The following is a 21,908-nucleotide window of genomic DNA, read 5'->3' as shown; positions in this document are numbered from 1 at the left end:
CATGCCCGATTATATACTACATTCATCAAAGTTAATTTGAAAGGATTCATTGTAGACTGTTCTTTGATTATTCATAAAAATCAAGAGTTAAATATAATGAAACCCCCCTTCTCTGGTGGGCCCTCAGTAGCTCCGTGAGCAAAGTGCTGGTTCATCGAAGTCTTAATAAAATGTACCCTTGCCTACTGGGAACCAGGACCAGATTCTGCCTCTATCAGGCAAGGGAACCAAAGGGATCAGAGATCAACCCTAAACATAAATTTACTGAAAATCATAAGCACAACAAAACAAGTAACTGCTGAAGAAAATTAGGTAACAAGGCTAATGACTGTTTTCATGACATAAATACCCTATCTGTGATGTGCCTGACTGCCATCAGGTAGCAACCCAGGTCATCCTGGGGTCACAATCAGCCTGTTCTATCACTAACAAGCACCTATACAGAACCCTGCCACCCTACTGAGAAGAAGGGAATCCCAGAGGTCACCGAGTATCCACATGTAACCACATAAAGCCATAACTGTTATGAGAAATCCCACAGACTAACCTTCCTCACTAGCAAAAATCTGGGATTGAAAATAAAAGACTTCCCCAACAGAAAATGGGCCAAATGGAAAAAACCCTGGAAATTAAAAATGAAATCAAGACCACAGCTTGAGGTCGGGAAGCCAATTGACTAGTCACAGCAAGCAGTATCCTGGAAAGAAAACAAAGACGAGTCCTTAATATACATTCGAGGGTTTGAATCTAGCCTAGTATTCGAACCTGGGTGCTTTTCCACGGCTCTGCTGTTTAAAGCAGATCGGCCTGACAATGTACTTCAATGGTCCATCCGGGGGTACATCACTAGTTATGTCCGATGGCAGCTCTTTTCCGTTACCTACGGGATACTAGTTCTGCCTTGGTGGACGCCTTGTTTGTCGATGCCTGTTTCCTTGGTCCTCTGTTCTATGGCTCGTATTTCCCAGAGTGTCTGCAGTGTCATCAAATCTAGACAGCCTGAGGTGTGTCCTCAGGGCCATGATGTTCGCAAATTTGCTATGTTGGCTACAGTCTTCTCCAACAACTTCTGGGTTGATATTTGGATTCGGGGGTTTTGGCACTCTAACAGAGATCCTGGACTGTGTCTCCCACCCTGAATTCTCTACTTCTTACTAGTGCAAGCCACCTCTACTCCTCCCTGGTAAGTCCCATTTTTGTTCTGTGTAGTTAGTTAGCTACAGGAAGTCACTTTGAGGCTCCCTCCAGAAATCCAGTGTTGAATGTAATGAAATGCCTCTTTCTGGATGAGTCGCGGTGGTTCGCTGACTTCCTTTCTCACTACCAGGTTATTTGGTTCATTGTTGGGCTGTTCATCAGCTCCAGAACTGAGAAGGAAGATTACTGCGTGTAGAGACTGGCCCACTTGGTGGTGGCATTTATTTCTATTGGTTTCACAGTAATTTTCATTGTTCCTCTTTTTCTGTGTGAATTGTTTGCAGAGTTGTTTTCTGTTTTTGAAGCTGTGGTCTTTGTTAACTCCTTCAGTTGTGTGTAAAGCTTCGCTGACTTTCTGGATGCTTTCCAGGTGTGGTGGCGAATTGTCACATGCTCTCTGCGCCTCTGAGAGTGAGGGTCAGGTTTCAGCTCTGGTTCCTGATAGGCCAAACAGAACTCTTGCATCTGATGCGACCCATTTGCATGGAGCAATCTCAGCGACACAGCTTCAGTGAGCCACTGGGGCTCGTCCAGAAAGAGGTGTTTGTTTGCATTCAATGGCGGGTTTTATTTCTCAAGAGGATGATGGAAAAATTAGAAATTTAAGACATGGATTGGCTAGGTAAGACTTATAGCAACTATTTGTTAAACGTACAGAGTAAGGGAGGTATACCCAAAATTATATATATATATTTTTTGTTTTATTTCTTTGAATTAAATATTTTATGTTAACACATACATAATAATATAATGATAACACTTCAGCAAATACAAAACTGAGTCAAGTGGATCCCACACACAACACAATATTTTTTCCATGGTTTCAACTAAACCAACATTGTGCATGCATTTCATTCATTTTTAAAGCAAATGAAATAGAACTCAACTTAAGGATACACAGGTCTCTGTGTTAATAGGAGAAAACTTGAGATAAACACCTTGCTTCAGAACTGGGTGCCTCATGAGCGCAACACAACCTCACTTAGATAGTTAACAACACTAACTCACTTGGTTAGATGCGGCTCCCCTCTGAGGGTGGTGGCGGGCCAAAGGTGAGACACTGGCAAATGCATGGGTAGTCTACTTTACACACAGACAAACATTGTCATGTGCAATTAAACATACTTGCAAACACTAGCAAATGAAACATAAAATTAACACAAATTAAACTAGCTGTTATTTAAATAAAAACAAACACATTTAGATTAATAACAAATGAAAGCTACACATTACATGCCAGTTATTACAATAAAAATAAACTGTTGGTCACACAAGAGTCCTCATTTTTCACTATTAACTTTGTAGAGAGCAGGAGAAAGATAGCAACAGCCAGACCTAAACTTTAATAGGCCTAGTGTATATATATATGACCTAAATTAGGCCTAGGCTTGCTTATTTAATCCTAGTACAAGTTAGGTTACATTGTATAGTTATTGTTCCATTTTTTAGCATGCCATTTGGAGTGTTTTAATAGTAAAAAATTTGAACTTTTTGGGGATAAAAACAGTCCAATTTTTGTCTATTAGACCAATAGTTGCTTTAAGTACTATCATCTTTGGTGGATAGGTAGAATTTTCTTCAAACAATTACTTGTTTTGTTGCACTTATGCTTTCTGGTGTTTTTTCTTTCTCAATTTTGGGTTGATCAGTTATTTCCAAGCTCCCCTTCACCACAAAGAAAAAACCAGGTTCTGGTCCTGTCTCCTGGTAGGCAAGGGTGGGTTTCAGAGGCCTCATGCAGCCCTCTAGGGCTTGAAAGGACCAGGACTTAGCTCAGGGAGATACCGAGACAGGTCCACACAGAAATATATTAATTCATTTGATAACTATCTAATCGGCTTAAATCCCATCCTGTTATTGGCTGATGCAGTGTTTTTAGCAAAAAAAAAAAGTCTATGAATGAATTTTTACAAGTTTTTGGTATCTATACTGGAAATGCAGTACCACATGATAATTTTTTTTTTAATATTATGATGGTTTGCTACATTTTAAAAGCTTGAAATTCCTGTCATCATTGCTTTGAAAGTCTACAGTTACTTCTCAACAAAGCACAAAATTAATTAAAGGAATGCAAATTTTCCTCTGAATCAAATACAGTAGGAATATTATTGAATTAAAGAACAGATATTCAGTACTATTACTTTTATCACTAGGTGTATTATATAATTACTTTAATTGAATCCATTAAGAAATTAATATTGAATTTTTCTTGTAGTGATCCTCATAGTTCAAATATTTCAAAATTAATTGTGGTTAAAGTGAAAGGGGCTTTTTTTTTTTTTTTGTATGGTTGTTATTTTTCATTTGTCATTGATAATTTATATCTTATCAAAATCTGAAATTTATTTTGTGTTTAGTTGCTTGAAGTACAGATTTAATATTGTCAAGCCATGAAGCTTAGCTTTGGTGCACCACTGAAAGATTACTCATTATATTGTCAATAATAATATAAAGTACAAAATTAGTTACTAATTCAGTTTTCATTACATGCATACATATGCACCCTATTCAAGGGAAAATTTGATCTCCATCATGTATTGGAAATTGACAAATCAATTTAACTTAACAAAACTGGATGAAGAATTATTTTCTGAAAATTTTTGATAACCAAGAATTTTCTTTGAAAGTTATATAATCTTTCATCTTATTGTATTTTCTTAATGCTATATATATTGGTCAAAAAATGTTTTAATGTTCCATGGCTAATTGGCTAAGGGTTACTTTAGTTACACTCAGTGTTTTTGGTCACACAAATTGAAATACAATTGATGGTCTGTGTGGCACCAAAGTATTTTTAACTCATGTATTACAGCAATTTAAATCCTTCACATATTATTCATGTTACTGTTTAACTTCATTGTCAAGTCCTTCATGCTTCGAATCTAAGGATATTATAACAATATTCAAATTTTCCCTGCGTGTGTATCCAGCATCACCGCCAGTCTCACGTGTCCAGTTTGGATTTCCTTTTATATAGTACCATATGTTCCCCTCTGTCTTGTTGTGTCATTCAAAAGCCAATTTTGTTTGGTTCTAATTATCTTGGTATCTCCCTAAATGTTGTTCTTATTTTATGAATTTCAGTCACTCCTACTTATTCCATTTCTTGGGACTTGGTGCCTCATCTTCATTCAATGAAGCTTCATTGATTTCTGTGCAATAGATACATTATGCTTTTATTCAATAGCTAGAAATATGTATGTTATTATGTTTCATGTTATATTTAGTTAAGATTTGTTGTAAAAACGATATTAAAAATAGATGTATGAATACTTTAGAAAGAGAGTAAATCCAGGCCTATAGATATTACACATTTTTACTTTCTAACTTCTCTTACTTAATGTTCAACACATTGTATTATGCTGACTAGCCTGTTTGGTTGCAGTGCTTAGCATGACGCCTAAATAATCATTATTCAGGCTATTGCACATAAATAATTATATTTCTACTTTCCATCGTAGAGATTATTACACAAGGAAATCACATTAATGTGATATATCAATGAGAAAATCCATTGGAGCAATGCAGGGATTCGAACCCTCGACCAGGGTTCCGAGCCGAGCACCTTTACCTCTGGACCACGACATGGAACTCCTGGTTGTATAACTTATACAACGTCATGGTGCAGCGGTAAAGTGCATGGCTTGGGAGTACCCAGGTTGAGGGTTAGAATCCCAGCAGTGCTCTAGTGGACTTTCTCATAAGAGATAATTAAATGACATAGGATCCCCATCAAGCATTGTAGTTGATAACATTCATATTGCTGGAAAAGCATAGCTTCTATACATACTGGCTCACTCCCTCTGGTTTACAAATACAGTAACTTAATTTATTATAATAATTATATGCACTTATGAAGCAATAGCTGCTTGCAATTATTTTTCTGTAAGTTATTAAAATCACTTACTTAGGGATACAATTAAAAAATATTCAGCATGGTAATTTATTATTAGTTTTTCTCATTGTCATTTGTTTACAGCAGCCTATTTTCATGCCATGAATATGCGAATTGGATTATAAACAAACTTGAAAATGGAAACAGAACATTCTTTATTTCAGACTATATGGCAAGTTGGACTAGTCACCTGTGTTTACACATTGGTCTACATGTGTCTTTTATATCACTTTTTATTGTATACAATAGTTAATGAAAGCAACATAGCCACTGTTTGCTCTTTACCAGGAGTTTCAGTGAACCGAGACAGCTTTCTATTGTCGAATTTGTTTTGGCAGCTGGCTATTGGAGTATTTGTTGATCTTACAGAACATCTTTCTAACTCATTTATGCTTTATAAATTTCTTGGCTAGAGTTAGCTCAGAGGTCATTTAGATATATAAACTTACATGTGCTCATGCACATGTAAGTTTATATTGAATAAACTTATTATGTTTCTCCTGAAAGCATTTCAGTACAGTACATCCATACACAAGTTGCCATATTTGTCCAAGTGAGTTCCTTTTTTTTCCCCCCTGTTTTTGCCTGCCATTTAGCAGCTCTTTAAATTATCCCAGCACTTGCCTCTCATTGACTGAAATAAGCAAAATACTTTTTTTTTTTTTAAGGAACGTCAAGTTCCTCAGCAATAGTACAAGGAACCACATATCTACCACCTGTAGTATTTTAGAAATTATATTTCCAAGAAATCTTAAAAGATAATATCTACATGAACAGTGTTTTATGTTATATTAAATATATTAGGTTTTACTGAAAATATTTTATTTTGTCAGTAAATGTTGTTCATTTATTAGTAAAAAACTAATGCAGGAAACAAGTCGAGTCTATTTTAACATGCGAATGAATGTGCTTCGACCATGATGTCATTCGGGTTTCTTTATTTTAAGCAGCTACTAATTTATTTTTGTGTATTTTTTTTATATTAAACATGGAAGGTACCCAACATTTACAATACATGAAAAAACAGCAAATATAGATTTTAGTTTAATTTAAAATTCAGATATGAAATTCTAAGTGTGTAATTTTTTGTGTTAATGATTGCACCGCCATAAAATTCCAATCAAATCTGGACAGTTAAATAGTGCTGTAATTTGATTAATCATGGTAGAAACATACCATCCTTTGGTGATTTGATTTAAAATTACATTGAAAATATGAGATTATATAGTATTTTCCCAATTTGTTACCCTTCTTGGTGCTCATTGTTGCAAAAAAACAAAACAATATTGGCAGTACTTATCATAATAGTACTACTAATAGCAGTAGCACTGCCCATAGCAGGAGATGAGGGAGGTTTCAGCAGGACTGTTTTAATGCATTGACTCATTATGAATACCCTATCTGTATATATACATTTATCAATATAGTATCTCTGACACCTTGTTCCCTTCCCACTCCCCCTGGAACTCCTCTAGGAGTGGCCACAAGAGAAAGCCTCCAAGCAGCCCTACTCATGGGACCTTTCTTGTATGTACTCCACCACTTTGTCATTCTGAGATGTTGGTTGCTTACCCATCACTCTAAATTCCTTGTACTGTATTTCACTCCTACAAACTTTTCCTTCTTTATATCACTCACATTCTCCAGCAATCTCTATGAAGGCCTAAAACCATCATGGTATTGCTCTTGACCCACATCATCTTATATACTTGAAACTATTACTTTCTTTCATTTACCAGTACAACATACATTTCATAATTAGCTAATTTCAACAGCTTGAATTTTAAATTTGTGTTCACTACATGTTCATGTTCACTCCCACAGGTCATGGGTGGATTGAGTGCAGTGTCACAATCCTTTATTCACATTCATGATAATATTTTCTTCTCTTAGCTCTCCCTCTACTGACAAGGCTAGGCCTTTGAAATGGTTGTGCAATGCAAAGAGTGTTCAACTGCAAAGCTTCTTACTAAGTGCTTGTAAAATCCACTGTTTCTCCAGGGCTGAATTTGTTTCTATCTTTTTGACATTCAGAATACTAATGAGATCCATATTGATTGCTTGAAGAGCAATGGACAGGTAGCAGTCGTGAATGCATTGGTAAAGCGTATATTTATCCTCAGAAAGAGACGTACGAAGGTTACTTGCATCTGAAGAATTAATAGAGTAATTCTGACTAAAAGTATAGACACTGAAAAATCATGTCATAGTGCATGCAGTGTCAATAGCTTTATGCTTTGGCATTTGAATGTTTTACCTGGTATCTTCAGATATTTTTTTTATTACATCATACATTTCTGACATGGGCTATAGTGTGATAACTCATTGCAGGTGCTCTATTATATTCTAAGCAGTTAAGTACGTAATGTCACTGAAGTGCTAATGAGGTCACTTTTTTTTGTACAGTGTATTAACAAAGGTGAGCAATGAAATATGATTTGTTGTAACAATAATCACAAACTTACAGGCAGTGGTCAGTGGTCAATAATCAAACTTACTCAGCAATGATTAAAAAAATGAGCAACTGTCATTCAGAACCCATTATACACTTCCTTTCAAAAATGGAAATGAAATGAATAATTTCTTTAGTGTAGAGTCACTGGAATGTAGTTAGCATTGGCAGAGTAACTGTGAAGGTGTGTGTTTAATATTGTGATACTGTGGAAATTTAGGTAAACCTTCTCTCAACAGTGATCTTCATTTATTATAGTGTTGCCTCGGTTAATGAATTTAATCCGTTCCGGTACGGAGCTCGTCACGTGAAACACTCGTCTTGCGAAACAACATCAACACTGTCATCGGAGGCGTCCGAGAACCAACGGGAACGTTAGGAAGCACCACGTGGTTTGCTCGTTAACCGAGCGGAAGCTCATCAATCGAGACAAATTTTCTGTGAGTGGCTCGCTCGTTACCTGAAATGCTCATAGATGGAACCTCGTTGCCCGAGGTTCCACTGTACTATATGATAATTCTGTTGACTGTGGAAAGTGAGTGTAGAGCCTCATTTCAATTCCCCTTCCTGGTAACCAAAGGATGACCAAATTATCTAGGTAAGGCTATTACAACCCATTGATGTACATATATTTTGGTGCTGGAACTGGGGGCATTTCCACTAAAATATTGATTGATTTTGCCGACTGCTGATTTTAGTAAAAATTCATTGTTTATGGTATTAAACTGAACTTTAGTAATGAACAGTTATACTAATAAAAGTATAGTACTAGTACCTACATAAAAGTATATGCTAATGCCTACACTGGCTTGACTGTACAGAAAATGTGAAGCAACACACGGTACATATAAATATGCCAATATGTTATATCAGGTAAATGTGTCACAGATACCGATAAAAGCAGCTTGGTGCTGTTCTTACTATGTGGCTAGACAATGTAATATATGAGTTTCACAATATAAATACTCATCATTTCCAGATGTAATACCTGATTTCTAGAAAAATTATATTGTCTTGAAAAAATATTCAAAATTGGGATGGTATTATTTTATTTGTAAGTACATTCCAAGGCTGGAGCTGGGCCTTCATCTATTGACTAGAAAATCAAACTCTCCTAATTGTACCAATGCAGGATCTCTGGTTTGCAAGCATTGTCAATAATTTGAACCCCTGAAATGAACCACTTAACAAGGTAAGCAAAAACAGAGTTCTTGCTGCCAGAGCTGCTAAGGATTACGTTAATAAATATAATATTCTGAGCATAAAATTCAGCTTGAAAAGAAGTACGTATCTAAAAGTGGTGAGATACGTCACAGACACAAATCCTGAAATTTTGATCTACTGATTAATTTGAACATGCCAATAAGCATTCTAGAGATCCAGTGATATAATGCAAATGGGAATCAAAACACCTGATGAATCACTGCAAGTGTTGTTCTGCAAAATGTTAGAAAAGGAATAAAAGCATAGTCTTAACGAAAAGCACCTTTTTATCCAACACCTTAAAGTTGTGTGGCATGAGGAATGAAGTAGACAGGTTGCTGAGGTCCATGGCATCCCTGGAAGGAGAGGGAAAATAAACTCAGACTAAGCCCTTGGAAACAACCTTCAAAACCCAGAAATCCATGACTCAAGCATGGTGAAATGTCTGAAGACTTCAACCTACCATTGTTTTTGTGACTTGCTATGAAAGGGCTAATGTAAACGACAGCCAAAACATCTCGTAGGCAGCTTATTCATCACCTTGTAGGATGTATGGGATGGTAGGAGACATAGAGACACTTGAGCAGGAGTGTGAGATTATAAGGTACCCATGGGAAAAAGCCAGGTACCTAATGAAATAGCTAATAGGTGGCCCAGTTATCACCCAAGTTCTAATGATTGTCATGGTCAGGGAACAGCAGTAAAAAGGTAGAAGCAGCAAACTAAAAGAATGAGCATTAAATGTAATGAAACAACTTTTTTCTGGTGGGGTCCTTCTTGGTTTTCTGTTGATTGATGTCTGGCATATTCTACCAATTCAATTCACACCATGCCCTTATGAGTCATATATAAGCCTCCTGGGTGTAAAGCACAGTGCATGAATTTGCAGCCACTTGCCATATTTTGCAGTTACTTCTTCTCCAAGTGGGCTCCATGGCTCAGCTCCACTCTTACTGCTCTGCTGGTGTTCATTGTCAGAATCATGGGAGTATCAATTAAGTCTCTTCCTTTGTGAGGGCTGGATGCTCGAGGTCGTTTACATTCTGAATTCTTGGGGTCTGGTTCTCCACGCATTTCACATTTGGGGCATGTCCAATTTTCTAGTGGATGGTGTCTACCATTTTCGTCCTATTACCACAGAATGGACCATCGAGGATGTGTCCTTCCATAGGCTGTGCCAGAATTCAGCTATACTGAGGTGGACCTCTCTGTGTTGGCATGGAGCTGGTAGCTTCTGGTTTATGTGGTCCCATTCCCCAATCGTGAGGCTCTTGTGGTGAAAGCTTTTTGGCTGGACCAAGGATGATGGGAGTTTCTTTATCTCTTCATTCCGGTTCAGTTGTTACTCAAGATTCTGTCCAGATTAGAGATGTTCTCCAGCAGGAATCTCTTGTTGACTACCTATGGCCGGTCCAGCCATGGTTTCTAGCTCGTTTGACTCATTGTCTAAATCCCATCATTTTCTGTAGCTCTGCCTCTTCCAGCAGATAGGCTTAGAGATGTCTATTGATGATTCAAGACTCCTCAAGCCTTGTTTACAGTTTCTGGGGAGAGCCCCTTGTGGCTCTATGCAGCTATCTGGCTGAGATGGATCTCAACTGCTAGGTCATATCACCCATAGAGTTCTGTTTGGCCTACTAGGGACCAGAGCCAGAACCTAGGCCCCCCTTGACAGAGAGAGAGAGAGAGAGAGAGAGAGAGAGAGAGAGAGAGAGAGAGAGAGAGAGAGAGAGAGAGAGAGAGAGAGAGAAGAGAGAGAGAAAAGAGAGAGAGAAAAGAGAGAGAGAAAAGAGAGAGAGAAAAGAGAGAGAGAAAAGAGAGAGAGAAAAGAGAGAGAGAGAGAGAGAGAGAGAGAGAGAGAGAGAGAGAGAGAGAGAGAGAGAGAGAGAGAGAGAGAGAGAGAGAAAAGAGAGAGAGAGAGAGAGAGAAAAGAGAGAGAGAGAGAGAGAGAAAAGAGAGAGAGAGAGAGAGAAAAAAGAGAGAGAGAGAGAGAGAGAGAAAAGAGAGAGAGAGAGAGAAAAGAGAGAGAGAGAGAGAGAGAGAGAAGAGAGAGAGAGAGAGAGAGAGAGAGAGAGAAGAGAGAGAGAGAGAGAGAAGAGAGAGAGAGAGAGAAGAGAGAGAGAGAGAAGAGAGAGAGAGAGAGAGAGAAGAGAGAGAGAGAGAAGAGAGAGAGAGAGAAGAGAGAGAGAGAGAAGAGAGAGAGAGAGAAGAGAAGAGAAGAGAAGAGAAGAGAAGAGAAGAGATAACACTCCAATGATTGACAACCCACAAGAAGTTGACATAATGGCACTAGAGATTTGTAATCAGGATGATAATCTGGTAATCATAAATACTTACAGTCCACCAGCATTCAAAACATGGACAAAGGAGGATCTGGACTACAAATGAGAGGGCTTTTTCACAGGAGATGTTTTTTCACCCATAAGGTTGTAAACTCATGAAACTGCCCGCCAAAGCCTTAAACGCCCAAAACTATGCTGGGTTTTAAAATACAGCTGGAAAAGATTATCAGGGCAAATGGGGGTACCTTTGACATACCTAGCTTCCTGTTCTCATCGAGGCCACTAGTATTAGTGAGCCTCAGGTAAATTCAATTAAAAATGTGAAATGAAACCAGGCCTGTTCAATAAGTTCATTAAAAGCAAATTGCAGGTGAAGGATAAAATTCAGAGGTTAAAAATGGGAAGTATTAATGGAGAATGAAAAGGAAATGTGAGAAATACTGAATGAACAATTCCAAAGAATGTTTGTGCAAAATTATATTTTCAGAGAAACACACAATAAGAATTCCAGAGAACAACATAGAGATGTCTAAGAACAAAGTGGTAAAAATTCTCAAGGAGCTAGGTCAATGGCTTCCACCAAAACTGCAACTAAAGCAGTTGGGCCAGATGGAGTTTCACCTTGGGTTCTGAGAGAATATGCAACTAAACTCGGCATTCCACTTCAATTGATTTTTCAGTCGTCTTTGTGTACAGCAGTCTTGCCAGATATATGGGAAAAAGGCTAACAATCTACAAAAGTGGCATCAGGGAAAGACTTTCTTAATTATAGACCTGTACTGTTGACAAGGGTAGTAGTCAAAATATTGGAAAAGAGTATTAAAACAAAATGGGTAAAATATCTGGAATGAAATGACATGTTATGGAATGTGGAATAGGAAAAACAAAATCATACACAATCTACAAGTTAGGTGAAAAAGTTGTTAAGAATTCTGATAAAGAGGTTTAGGGGGTGGTCCCAGATAGAAAACTGTCACCACTCACCATACCAGCTTTGTGGTTCGCTATGGTGAATACAAATGTAGATACTTACATATAACATGTACATATATATTGTAATAACAGCAAAAGGAGTATGTAGGGAGAAGCCATTTTGGTGAGGGAGGTGGCATCATCTGCATGACTTGTCATGCTGTGTAGAGGGTGTCCACTATGCTCTTTGGGCACCATACCAGTTTAATTGCACAGTTATGGTGAACAAAACATGTATATACATATATATAATGTATGTATATAGTGTAATAACACCACAAACAGTATAGTTGGAGGAGGAATATTAGTACATCTGGCCTTGAACCAGTGAGGGAGGGAGGGAGGGAGCATCATCTGGCCTTGAATCAGTAATTACCTAAATGTAGTTACAGGATGAGAGCTACACTCGTGGTGTCCCGTCTTCCCAGCACTCTTTGTCATATAACGCTTTGAAATTACTGACGGTTTTGGCCTCCACCACCTTCTCACCCAACTTATTCCAACCGTCTACCACTCTGTTTACAAAAAGTGAAGTTTCTTATATTTCTCCGGCAGCTTTGTTTTGTTAGTTTAAATCTATGACCTCTTGTTCTTGAAGTTCCGGGTCTCAGGAATTCTTCCCTCTCAATTTTATCGATTCCTGTTACTATTTTGTACGTAGTGATCATATTGCCTCTTTTTCTTCTATCCTCTAGTTTTTGCATATTTAATGCCTCTAGCCTCTCCTCGTAGTTCTTGTCATTCAGTTCTGGGAGCAACTACGTGGCATGTCTTTGCACCTTTTCCAGTTTCTGAAGTTCTGAAGTTAGAAAGTGTAGCATAGGCTCCTCGCACAATGTTCTTAATGTGGTCCTCAAGTGACAGTTTTCTATCTAGAACCACCCCTAGATCCCTTTCTTTGTCAGTAAGTATGGATCAGTGTAACCGTGTCATACACAATAATAATCCTGAACACCAGGATATCAACAATAATGGTCCTGAACACAGGAGTTAAATCATAATGATCCTGAACAACAGGAGTTACCTGATTCAGATCGATCCAGTGAGGGTGGGAGGGAGCATCAGCTGTGTGTGGCGACCTGTGTTGGTCTCAACTCACCATACCTGCTTAGTTGTACAGTTATGGTGAACAAAACATGTAGATACTTATATATAGTGTCTGTATATATATAGTGAATAAAAGCAAAAACAGTATGGTGGGAGGAGAATGTTGGCAAGTGAGGTGTTGAGGGAGGGAGTGGTCGTGAGTGGCTGGCTGGTTGGCTGGTGTGGCAGCCACTTCTCGTTGCTTTTTGACTCACCATACCAACTTAGTGGGTTCATTATGGTGAACAAAGCATGCAGATACTTATATATACCCTGTGTGTATAAAGTGTAATAACCGCAAAACTATTTGTTTATTGTTTTATGAACATAATAATTGAATCACTAATATGCTCACAATACTTTTGAGTATAGTGATGGTTCACACATTTTATTATATAAATATATCACACTACACACTATTCAATAATATTACTGCAAAAAGACAGAGAAAAAATCAGTCAGAGACATTGATATAATTAGATAATAATGTCTTTGTGGCAACTCCCGCCTGACCGCCTCTGACGATTACTCTGTCAACGCCTCACTTTTGCCAGACTTCCTCAACGTATTACGGCCAAAATATGTCACCTACGATTTTTTCCTCCCATGATCAGGGAACACAAATAAACACTTTTATAAGACAAAATATTTTGGGGGTAATTTTGATATTTTTGCGCCTGTGGGTGTTGAAGGCCATATATAGCCCAGAGCAGTTTAAGGGTTAAGTGGTACTGTACATTGCTGCAAAGCCACTAACACACAGTGTTTCAGGCAGGTCCTTAAGCCAACAAATAAGTGTAATCATGGATTCAGTGTAGCAGAATAGGAATTCACATAATAACTATTTCAGCATAAAGTGATAAAATATATTATACTGGTGAAGTTGTATTTTTAGATTGTAATATACTGAATAGGTGGATAGCACAAGATATTATGTTAGTAGCACAAGGTGGGATATGAAATCAGGTACTTCATTGTTCTACATTTGAATATAGTATAGGTTGGATAACTTTTATAATTCATTAGAAAATTAGTTCTATATACTGGGTCCTTTTATTTGCATGGAATGTTTGCATTTATTTTGACTTTGATAATATCAGAGATATTTTTTGTGGTGTGATGCTTATGGGTTCTGTTACATCCATATAGGAAGAGTTTCAAAACAGGATTAGAATTTAGGAACAAGATTTTGTAAGTGTAAATGACACAAGAAAATGTGTGGAGTGAGTGTTTATTTAACATGTTCAGGGATTTAAACAAAGAGGCTGTGTATTGTTTGACGACAGAATTTGTTATAGTTCTGTTAGCAGATTTGTCCAGGGTGATGATGGGCTTGAAGTAGTTTGCAGTGGTTTTACCCTATGCAGAGATACTGTAAGTTAGAATGGAATAAATCAGTGAGTAGTATCATGTGAGAAGAGCAGAGCAGGAAACATCTCATTTTTTAGAGTATATCAACAGTTTTAGAGAAACTTTTTGGCGTTGTGCTGTATGTGAGTACTGATGTTTGGTCTCCTCTATATATAAGCCAAAGAACTTTCCCTCATATCTACTATTAATATTGACATTGTCTGTTTTGGTTTGATGCTTCGTGTCATCAAATACAGCAATATGTATAGGTTTAAGAACATTATAGACATTGAGCAAATCATTGATGTATACAGTATATGAAACAGGAGAGGTCCTAGGATGTTACCTTGTAGCACTCCTGTAGTTAATGTTCGAAATGGAGAGATTATATCATTAATGACTCTGGATTGAGGTCTGAACTATATCGATCAGATATATGATTAGAATATAGTTCATATAGTGACAAAGTTTACATAGGGGGTTATTATGATTTACAGTACCAGAAGCCTTTCTCAGGTCAATGAAAAGCCAGTTGAGAAATAATTTTTGTCAAGGCTGTAATTATAAAGGCTAATGACCTATGTGCATTTACAGCATGAAAGCTATGCTCGTGATGTCTTGTCGTCCCAGTATTCTTTGTGATATGATGCTTTGAAACTACTGATGGGTTGGCATCCCTTGCCCTCTCATTTAAGTTGTCCAACTGTCTGCTACTCTGCAAAAGAGAACTTTCTAATTGTTTTAGGCACCTTTTTTTCCTTAGCCTCTGGTTCTTGAAGTTGCAGGTTTCAAGAATTCCTCTTTGTAAATTTTGTTGATTACTGTTACTATCTTGTTCATAGTGATCATATTGCCCATTCTTCTGTCTTCTTACTTTGGCATATTTAACATCTCTAGCCTCAGCTTGTAGATTTAATTAAGCAAACTAATAATAATAGCATCATTGGTACTCCTTTGGGATCTGAAGCCAAACTTCAGATATGTTGAATGTTATAGTGTAAAGCTGTTTGTAAATAATCTTTTTCAAGTATTTTTTGTAATATTGGTAGGTTTGTTATTGGTCTGTAATTATTTAAGTGAACTGTATCATCCCCCTTTATGAACTTTATTAGGAAGTATCTCTGGAATATTTATAAAAAGATTAATGCCAATTGATGAAAAGAAGCTTTAAATTCAGTTGCAGTTTTTAAATCTGTTGCCATTGTATTACCATCTTTAGAGAGCTTAATCTCTTTATTATGTGAATATTGTTTTGATCCTAGGATATTTGATCTGGTTTTCCATGTGTTTTTTATGTTTTTCCATTTGCATCTTTAAATTGTTTCTAAAACGGGATAGTTTAGCTCTTCTTATTATATTAGTAAGTATTGATGAGTATCATATTACTAGTTTTTTGTAACCAAGTTGATCCTATGTTTTTCATATAAATATTTCTTGTTAATTGCTTAAGTATGCCATTTGTAAGCTTGGGATTGTTTAAACTCTCAGGAGTTACTTGGTGAGAAGAGGGCAGTGTGTGTTGTGGAGGCTTCAGATTTTGGCGAGGAAGATGTCAGTTAATGAATTGATGTCATGTGTATTATTTAATTCAGATTCCCAGTTTATATTGTGAAGTGCCTGTATGACATTGCCTATTGCTGTTTTGGTGTGTACTCTGAAGGTTAATTTCTTGGTTTTCAATGGTGTTTTGTCCATGTTTGCAAAGAGGTAAGTAAGATAGTGATCAGTTGGTGTGTCAGTAACTATGCTAGAAGTGTTACGGGCTGTTATGTTAGGCATATATAGTGTCCTAGGTTGTGGTAAATGTTTGAGTGATTCAGGTGATTATGGGGATTAGCATACAGGAGTTCATGATGTTAAGGAAATAGTCGACTTAGGGTCTATTTTGTTGAGGCAGGTCAATGTTGAAAGTACCTCCTAAAAGATGTGATTTTTGTTGAGTTTAGTTCTTAACACTTTAGTCCGGGCATGACGCAGCATTGTATCATCCGTTTACTGTCGGTAATCTCGAGGATGACGCAGCATTGCGTCATCCACTAAAATGATTGCCAAAAATCAGGTTTTTTTCCAATTTTTTGGGTACAGTTTGGTAACTGTCAACAAGCCGAATGCAATCTGTGACTACAATACAAACATGAAAGGTGTTGATCACTTTGACCAAGTGATCAAATATTATCACTTCATAAGGAAAACTCTCAAATGGACGAAGAAAATGACCATCTATTTTGTGCAAATGGCTATCTACAATGCTTATGTGATGTACAACTACTACACAAAAAATACTAAACTGTATACATATACATAGTATATGTATACTACATATACTAAAATACTAAATACTAAACATTTGTGGGCAGGAATTGGGAGTGTAGCTGGAAGGCATCTGGGTGCTCACTCGCGGTTAATACGTGGCCCGTCTTCAACTCGTTGGCGGGTGGAGCGTGACCAGGTTTTTTATTTTATATGCTAATGTTCTTCTAGAGAATTCTATTGCGAACTCATTGATACCAAAATGAAAGACCTAGGACGAAAATTGAGGTGACCAGAGTGAAAAGAGTGAACACATTTTATCGCTTTTGCGCGCTCCTGGGTAACTCTTTCGCACTTTCTCTGTTTGCTGTGGGTAATTAGCCAGGCTTTTGGAGTTTATATGCATTTAGTGCTGTAGAGAATTCTATTGCGAACACAATGATACCAAATTTAATCTCGTAGGACGAGAATTAAGGTGACAAAGTTGAAGAGAGTATACACTTTTCAGAATTAACGCGCGCTCCCGTGAAAGGCTGGGACCCAAATCGCACAGTTGAGGGGTGGCGGGCGGGGCACGCCAAAGTGTTAAACTCCATAAAATATTTGATAATACAGTTATTTTGGTATTGGGAAATTAGTAAACAGCCCCAGTAGTTTTATTGGATTTAAAGGTTTTGATTGAGAATTAAGCAAAAGTGGATTCACAGTACAGTAGTTGTCTCTGTTGTTGATGACACTAGTGCTTGTAAAGTTATCCTGATAATGGATTTTAGTACCAACCCACTTTTTATTTCTTTTTATTTGACCTACAGTTATGAATGCCTTTATAGCCAGATAAGTTGCATAATTGGATAAAGTCTTTATTTAGTCATGTTTCTGTTAAGATAATGAAAGAGAGTTTAGTGTCTAGTGCTTCTAGTAGTGTGTTTGTTTTCAAGGTATTTATTGAGTGATCTGACATTTTGGTTAAAATACTGATAAACTAGTGTTAGATTGAAGCTTGTTTTTGGCATGGTTTGACATGTATTAACTGCAGAAATGATTATTATTATACTGGTTATTGAAAATATGTGCTAGCAGATTTAAAGTTGTGTTCATCTATGAAAAATCATTAAAACCTTTATGGGAGCCCTAGTAAAAGAGTTACCATTCATACCCTCATATTTTCCATACTCTATGGGTTGATTTATCTGAGAGAATTTTTCATTTTAACCTAGAATATGATTGGCAACTCTCCCACCAGTCTGTGAACTGTGGCCTAACATCTTAAGCAAATATGCACATTCCCTGCTTCATTGAACTCTTGTTTGTCAAATCCAGTGAGTAAAGTGGTTCCACTGCATTTCTGGGCTACTTGATCTGGTGCCACTTTAACTGTTCATCGGTAATTCATTATCTGAATCATAGCTGGTTCATTTTGGTTCATTTTGGTTCCTTCTGCTGTAGGGCTGGACTCTGTGTGTGGTTTATCTTTTGAATTTGTGGGTTTTGGCTGTGTGTGGTTCATGTGGGCAGCACGTCCAACATATTTGTAAATGGTGTGTCTCGTTTCTGTTCCTTCACTGCAGAGTGGAGAGTCAATGATGTTTCCTTCCATTAGCTTTGTGAGTCATTTGGGTACTCTCAGGTGGACCTCTTCAGAGTGGAATGGTTTATGAGGTTTCCAGTTTCTGTAACTGCATTGCTGGATCACAAAGGTTTTCATGGTGAATGGTTATACCTGGACTGGAGTGGGTGGAATTTAACTAGGGGGTTGGAACTGTCTAATGAGTGTGCACATAGTGAGCACAAACATGGTTGCTAATGTTTTTCTATGCAGTTGCTTGTTTTGAAGCACAATACCTTTCTGGTGGCTTTTACTCGAATCAGATTGATCTATTTTATCCCCAGTTTCCCTTACGTCTATTGAGTGAACCAGATTCTGATTTTGGTTTTTATAGGCGCTCATGACTCACAAGGGCATGGTGGGGTACATTAATAGGTAGTACATTGTAGCTCTTTTTGGAGCTATCTGGCTCAGTAGCTCGAGGACCCACCAAAAAAGGTGTTTCATTACATTTATTGCTGGATTTATTATAAATGTTCAATGGATTAAGCTCAGGTTTAATATAAAGTTTTCTAATAGAAGTCCAACTTTCTGTTCTCAAGAGGTTTGCATTGAAACTTGATAGATTGCCATTGATAGACACCATAGCCAGTGAAATGCTTGTATCCTTAAAATATGCTATCCTTCAGATGTCAAAAATGGCATCTCTTGCATACATACATATCTCTTAAGTTAATCTACTTCACAGCCTTTACTAATTATTCAAGAAAATATCTTTATTTACATTCTTCAAAAGAAAAAAAGAAAATTTCCATATAAGAAATAATGAAGTGAGCTGGTTGGTTATTTTTTCTTATCATTTGGCATTAAATCTTTTAAAGTTGTTAGTAAATGTTTACAAGTTGACTCGGAAAAGGTTTTTTATGCAGAGAATTTTGCCATCGCAATCTTTTGTTTGTTTAGGTTTCCTTCAGCTATGCCTGAAATGTTGTATGTGATGTAAAAGTTTATTTATCTTATAAAATTTAATATAAGGAAAATAGTTGTGATCATTACACAAATAGATCATTTTCTAGTTGTGATCATTAGTTCTACAAGAAAATTGCACATAATATATTATGTACATGATAGTTTCAGACTTAATTTTAGGCATTGGGACTTTTATTAAATTGGTAAAGTTTTATGGTTGGTAAGAAATAATGTTGTGACCTGCTGTCACCCATCTCCCTCAGCATTTTGTGTGTGATTTGAGGGTTATAATTTCATATGGCTTGAAGCAGCCATGAATGAATCCGAACACAGTGCAGCATGTGTGAATGATTGGGTATTTGACTCAGTGTTACTAATATTGGTGTTAGTGTGGGTTTGCTAGGCTCCATTTAGGAAAGTGTTGTAACACCCCCTCTCGGGAAAAATTCAATTTCATTAGCTCAGTCCAAGGTTATAATTTGCTAATCTTACTTAGTATTATCCCTTTCTGTACTAATATTATGATTATGCTAAACAGAATATTCAGAATTGTTTTCAGGATGCTAACAAAAGTTTCAAAGGTAACAGTCAGTAAACATTTATACTGATATTACTGGATTTGCATGTAACTATTACTGTTAGAGCTTACTGATTTAACATGTTATCAGCAAATAAACTACTGCTGAAGTTTATAGCATCTTGCAATATTTCATCAGTCAATGGGTTTGTATAATCCATGTGTAAAAAAGTGTTACATAATAGATTCTAGAAGACAAAACAATTAGAATCTATATTTCTTTGATAACGGAAATGAAATGTTTTTTTTTTTTACATGCCTTTGGCCTTTCAATTCGAGGGCAACATAAATAAAACTGACAAAATATCAAGATTGGTTATCAGTGTTTAATTCTTATACATAAAATATCTAGCCTTTTTTCATATGCATGATATGTAGTGTATTTATATATAAATAAATATACATATATATATATATATATATATATATATATATATATATATATATATATATATATATATATATATATATATATATATATATATATATATATATAATATATATGTCGTACCTAGTAGCCAGAACGCACTTCTCAGCCTACTATGCAAGGCCCGATTTGCCTAATAAGCCAAGTTTTCTTGAATTAATATATTTTCTCAAATTTTTTTCTTGTGAAATGATAAAGCTATCCATTTCATTATGCATGAGGTCAATTTTTTTTTATTGGAGTTAAAATTAACGTAGATATATGATCGAATCTAACCAACCCTACCTAACCTAACCTATCTTTATAGGTTAGGTTAGGTTAGGTAGCCGAAAAAGTTATGTTAGGTTAGGTTAGGTAGGTTAGGTAGTCGAAAAAACATTAATTCATGAAAACTTGGCTTATTAGGCAAATCGGGCCTTGCATAGTAGGCTGAGAAGTGCGTTCTGGCTACTAGGTACGACATATATATATATATATATATATATATATATATATATATATATATATATATATATATATATATATATATATATGTCGTACCTAGTAGCCAGAACTCACTTCTATGCCTACTATGCAAGGCCCAATTTGCCTAATAAGCCAAGTTTTCATGAATTAATATATTTTCTTTATTTTTTTTTCTTATGAAATGATAAAGCTACCCATTTCGTTATGTATGAGGTCAATATTTTTTTATTGGAGTTAAAATTAACGTAGATATATGACCAAACCTAACCAACCCTACCTAACCTAACCTAACCTATCTTTATAGGTTAGGTTAGGTTAGGTAGCTGAAAAGGTTAGGTTAGGTTAGGTTAGGTAGGTTAGGTAGTCGAAAAACAATTAATTCATGAAAACTTGGCTTATTAGGCAAATCGGGCCTTGCATAGTAGTCATAGAAGTGCGTTCTGGCTACTAGGTACGACATATATATATATATATATATTTAATATATATATATATATATATAATATATATATATATATATATATATATATATATATATATATATATATATATATATATATATATATATATATATTTAATATATAATATATATATATATATATATATATAAAGTATATTTTGGTAGCAGTCTTTCTTGTAAACGTATGTTGTTGAATATGACCGAAAAGGTAAGATTAATAATTCTAACACGAATCTTCTCAATATTTCTTATGTTTTTCTTCATTGTCGGTAGTAATAAAAATAACAATTCTCAAAAATTCATTTTTTAATTGTCTGATGCCTGAACGCGTTTCATAATTCGTATTACATTTTCAAAGACTTAATTTACACAGAAATTCTTCGTACTTATACTCTATTGGATGAGGTGATATGGTCACTTCATCCAGGAGGTCAACCATTGACCTCATGGTCTGTGACATGACATGTTGACCATGAGGTCAACAACGGCTTCTCTAATGGTTTCGTTGAAGACATCATAAAAAGAAAGGTAAAATGCCATGCAACTTCTGAAGAGTCAACCAACACAACACTTGTACCCCCAATTAGACTATTTTACAGGAACTTCTTTTCAACGGCTCATAAAACGGAGGAAAGGGTCCTGAAAGATATTGTTGATAGGAACCTCATCTCTACAGACAAAAATCAGAAAATACAATTGATAATTTATTATAAAACCAAAAAAAGGCCAATCTACTCATGAAAAACTCGCCAGACACCAAGCAGAACGCTTTAAAGG

General features: G+C 36.2%; 1 protein-coding gene across 1 annotated transcript in view; it reads left to right on the top strand.

Annotated features, from left to right (window-relative positions):
• slo (calcium-activated potassium channel slo) overlaps positions 1 to 21,908 on the top strand; it is a gene marked incomplete in the record, with an annotated part of 691,171 nt that overhangs the window by 518,701 nt on the left and 150,562 nt on the right.

This window comes from Procambarus clarkii, chromosome 63, assembly GCF_040958095.1.
Source record: "Procambarus clarkii isolate CNS0578487 chromosome 63, FALCON_Pclarkii_2.0, whole genome shotgun sequence".
Lineage (NCBI taxonomy): Eukaryota > Metazoa > Arthropoda > Malacostraca > Decapoda > Cambaridae > Procambarus > Procambarus clarkii.
Note: the sequence above shows the minus strand (reverse complement) of the source record. Positions and strands in the feature narration are given on the sequence as shown.